This window comes from Elephantulus edwardii, unplaced genomic scaffold, assembly GCF_000299155.1.
Source record: "Elephantulus edwardii isolate Elephantulus edwardi_28Jun2011 unplaced genomic scaffold, EleEdw1.0 scaffold00045, whole genome shotgun sequence".
In the NCBI taxonomy this organism is placed as follows: Eukaryota; Metazoa; Chordata; class Mammalia; order Macroscelidea; family Macroscelididae; genus Elephantulus; species Elephantulus edwardii.
Genome location: NW_006399795.1, coordinates 2234299 through 2239627, shown reverse-complemented (window position 1 = coordinate 2239627; position 5329 = coordinate 2234299).

Here is a 5329-nt window from a genome sequence, read left to right as displayed (position 1 = left end):
AAAACAGTGCAACAATGAATGAATGAAAACCCAAAATCTCTGTAAATGTTCATTAAAACTAATAAAATTTAATAATAATAAAAAAACCTGTATGGTGAACAGAAACTGAAGTGGAACATAGAAAAAAGTAAGAAAATATGTTTTGTAATAATAAAACCATGTTCATACAAAAAAACCCAAAAAACAAAAAAAAAGCAATCACCAAGTTATTTGGTTTATCTATACCTCTGTTTCCTCAGCTAGAAAAAAGTAATGATAACACTTGACTCATAAGCTCTGGTGGAACAGTGTGCAATATGTGTGGCTGATAACCTGAAGGTCTGAGTTCAAATTCACGAGCCACTCCTTGTCGGGAAGACGGACAGTCGCCTCTCGTAAAGATTTATAGCCTTGAGAACCCAATGGGGGGCTGTTATGAGTCGGAGTCAACCAGACAGTAGAGGCTTTGGGTTTTTGTTGGCCTCATCAGGTTGAGATATGAACTACATTCCTTTTTTTAAAATAAATTTTCCTATTTTAATTGCGATTTTAATGAAGTTTGCAGAAAAGTTGGATTTTCATTCATTCATTCATTCATTCACTGTTGCACATTATACCCCCTTCTCCACCCTTGCCCCTCCTTCACATTTTTAAAAGATATTAATTTATTGTTGCACAATTACCTCCTCTCCTTCCCCAGTCCTCTTTGCAATCATTGTACCTCTTATTCTGAGCTGTTGTCCTATATATAAAACACCTGATCTTATATTTCTTTTAAAGATTTTGTTCCTCATCTATTCCAATGCAATGTTCATTATCTATCCACTCTTGCACTATTCTCCTCCCAGCTCCCCATGTCAGACCTGCTTTATAACAGTGGTGCTTATGCAATACTTGTCCTTTTGTGACTGGGCTATTTCACTAGGTATTATGTCCTCCAGGGTCACCCATGTTATGTAATGTTTTATGAGTTCATTGTTTTTCAATGCTATTGTAGTATTCCATTGTATGAATATATCATGGTTTTCCTATCCATTCATTAATTGATGGGCGCTTGGGTTGCTTTCATCTCTTTGCTATTGTAAATAATACTGCAGCAAGAAACATGGGTGTGCCTGGTATCTGTTTAGATGGTGGTTCTGGTTTGTTTAGGACATATTCTCAATAGTGGAATTGTTGGATCTAATGGCATTTCTATTTCCAATTTTTTGAGAAAGTGCCAAACTGCTTTCCATAGTGGTTGCACCATTTTACACTCCCACCAGCAGTGAATAAGGGTTCTAATCTCACTAGAACCTCATCAGCACTTATTTTTTTGTGCTCTATTGAACTTTGCTATTGTTGCTGGGGAGATATTAAATTCTCAAATCAGAGTCTAGGATGTAAGTGCTCAAATAAATAATAATGGTATTACCCTGGGCTCACAGTTTCACTGTAAGGGAAAAAGTAAAAAAAAAAAAAGAGTCAGAACAAAGATTGTTGTTACATTACGTGCTGTCAAGTCACTCGTGACTCATAGTGACTCTGTGTACAAAATCCTTGAAACCTGCTCTATTCTGTGCCAACTTTACTGTCTCTAGCACACCTACCCTCATTACCCTGGTCACTCATAGATGGTCTCCCTCTCTTTCTCCGTCCCTCTGCCCTTCCAAGCAGGATGTCCCTCTCCAACGACCCGTTCTTCCTTTCAACATGCCCAAAGTATGTCAGATGAAGCTTCAGAATCCTTGCCTCCAAGGAGCAGCCTGGCTTCACCCTCTCTAGGATGAACCCGTTTATTATACTGGCAGCCCATGGTATATTCAATACTCTTCTCCAGCACCACAGTGCAAAGATATCAATTCCCTTTCTATCATCCCTAGTCATTATTCAGCTCTCTGACACATAGAGAACAATTGCAAAGAGTATGGCCTGGATCAGGTGCATTCTTTGTCTCCAGACTGACACCATTGCTCTTCTCAGTACTCTTGAGAAGTCCCTGACAACCAACTTTCCCAATGCAATTTGTCTCTTGATTTCCTGGCTCCTGTTACCAAGAGTGTTATTAAGCCAAGAAAACTGAAGCTGTTAACAATCTCAATCTCTTCACCATTTATCATGATGTTGCAAATCTTTGTTTTCTTGATATTGAGCTTCAATCCATATAGGAGGCTGCAGTCCTTGACCTTCTGCAGCAAGCACTTCAGGTCCTCCTCAGTTTCAGCAAACAGGGTTGTGTCATCTGCAAAATGCAGGTTGTTAATGAGTCTTCCTCCAATCCTGATGCCACATACCTCCTCAAACATCCCTGGCACACACCCTTCCCAATTTTGAACTATTTAGTGTCTCCTTGCTATGTTCTGACGACTGCCTCCTGGTCCAAGTACAGGTTTTGCATAAGCACAATCAAATGTTCTGGGATATCCATTCTTCTCAAAGTCAGCTACAGTTTGTTGTGATCCACACAGTCAAATGCCTTTGCATAGTTAATGAAACACAGATAGACATTACTCTGGTACTCTCTGCTTTCAGCCAAGATCCATCTAACATTAGCTATACTATCCCTAGTACCATGGCCTCTTCTAAACCCAGCCTGCACATCTGGCAGTTCTCTTTTGATGTACTACCCCAGTCATTTTTTTTTATAATTTTCAGCAGAATCTTGCTTACATGTATACTAATGATATTATCTGATAATTTCTGCACTCTGTTGGGTCACCTTTCTTTGGAATGGGAATAAATATAGCTCTCTTCCAGTCAGTTGGCCAGGTAATTGTCTTCCAGATTTCTTGGCACAATTTGATGAGCACATCCAGGGCAGCATCTATTTGTTGAAATATGTAAATTGGTATGCCGTCAATTCCTAGAGCCTTGTTTTTTGCCAATTCTTTCAGAACAGCTTGAACTTCTTCTTTCATCACCACAGGCTCCTGCTCATATGTTATTATTTCAACAGGTCAAACAAGTCTGTGAATTATTCCAAAGGCTAGGGGTTTGGGCAAATGTTCTATAGCTGTTTTCAAGACCAATCCACTACCTCTCTTCCAAGAACCAGCCAGTAACACATATTAAAAACTCCAAATATGGGCCTATGTTCAAGGACTGGATATATGCCAAAAAAATCTCAGGATCTCAATAGTGTTGTATACTGTACTGTGTCCTGCTCCCAAAAAGTTTTTTTTTAAAGTGCTGAAATCATAACCCCTATATTGCAAATATGTATTGAAGCTCAACATCAAGAAACCAGAGATTCTCATCACTGGGCCAATTGGCAGCACCATAATACATGGAGAGGAAATTAAGCTTGTTAACACTTTCAGCTTGCTCAGATGCACAATCAACACTCTTGGCACCAGCAGCCAGGAAATCAAAAGATGGATTGCATTGGGGAAGTCTGCATCAGGAACCTCTGCAAAATACTTAAGAAAAATTACATCAGTCTAGAGACTAAGGTATACCTGATCCAGGCCATGGTCTTTGCAATTACTTGCAATGCATCAGAGAGCTGGGCAATGACTATGGATGACAGAAGAATCATCCTTTGAGTAATGAGAATGCCTTTGAGTTATGGTGCTGGAGATTAGTATTGGCCATACCATGGACTGGGAAGAGAAGAATCAGGTGTGTCTTGGAGAAGGTGAAACTAAGCTGCTCCTTTGCGACAAGGATTGTGAAGCTCTGTCTCACACTGGACACTCCTTGGAGATAGACATCATGCTTGGAAGGGTGGAGGGACAGTGTAGGAAAGGAAGAACCCAGATGAGATGGATTGACATATAGGGGTAATGGAGGTAGATGTGTTGAAAACAGTGAGACAGGCTCAGGACAGAGCAGAATTCAGAGCTATCATGCAGAGGGTTGCTATGAATCAGAGTCAACTCGATGGTACACAACAATAATAACAGTACTTCCAGAACACCTCTCACATAAGCAGAACTCTAACCTAAAGGGGCACCCCAACTCTAAACTTCTGCTGGAATGGCAGACATACTGTCTATGGCCAGACATCTTACCTCCAACCCACCAGCCGGGTACCCATCCCATCCTCCTTCAAGTTTCCTCTTTTGCTCTCTGTTTTTTTTTATTTCCTATCACTTTTAGGATTTTTATTTGCTTTTTTAAAAAAGTTTGTTCTTGTGGGTTTTGCATTTCTTTTTTGTTTGCTTGTTTCATTAATTTCATCTTCTCTTCTAGCTTTTGTCCTTTTTTCCTTGCCAACTTTCTCTCTCTCTCTCTCTCTCTCTCTCTCTCTCTCTCTCTCTCTCTCTCTCTCTCTCTTTTTCAATTTGATTCTTCTCAGGTTTAGTCTTTCTGTTTTCTTTTACAGTACAAACTTGTTTTTTTCTTCTTTTGGGAATATTCTTGTTTTATTCCCCTTTTTCATTGTCTCAGCTGGCAAGAGAGCACCTAACCTCACATACACTTCCTGCCACTTCAACCATCAGGCAAGAATAAAGACCATCTCCTGTTCCACTTTAGTGACTGCAACCAACCCACAACCCAGTCTGTCCTTAACTGCTCTCCATGAACAGAGAACTGCACACGTCTTCATCCTCTGTCATATCCACCAGAAGAAGGAGGTGAATCCTAAGAAACTAGTAAGCTGTGTAAGTACTCACAAAGCTCAATCAGATATGTTGAAACAAAAGAAAACAATAACACAATATCTGGAAGGCAACATATCACTTTAAACTGCTAAAAAAATCAGGACAAGATAAAATAAAATACAGATAAACTCTCAGAGAAGAAACTGCTCTAGAGACTTCCTGATAAGGAATTTAAAAGAATGATCATTCAGTGCCTTCAACAGATTGCAGGTAAAAGTCAAGGAAATCACACACAAATATTTAAAAAAAAATAGACCAATTAAGATAAAAATAGAGAATTAAATGCAATTGAAAAGCAGAAAATTGAAATGCAAAACATTCAGACTAAAATTTTAGAAATAGGTAATATACTGAAAGGACAAAAGAGCAAAATTTAAACAATGGAACACAGAGGAAGTAGATGGAAGACAAATCCTTCAATATTAACCTGTTACAGAAATAATCAGAAAAAGGGAGCTAAAACTAAGAAAGCATACAAATTATGTGGGAATATCAACAAGGAGATAACATATATGTGACTGGCATTCAAAAACAGTAAGAGATGCAAAAGAACAGAGAGGAAAATTTTAAATATTTTCTGGAAAACAAACAAACTTCATAAATTGTATGAAAAAAGAAGAAAATAAGTATTCAAAAAGCTGGAAAAACAGCCTAGATTTCAAAAGAAAAACACTAAAACATATGATAATCAAATTTTCCAAAATCAAAGACAAAGAAAGAATGTTGTTCTTGTTATGTGCTGTCAAGTCATTTGCGACTCATAG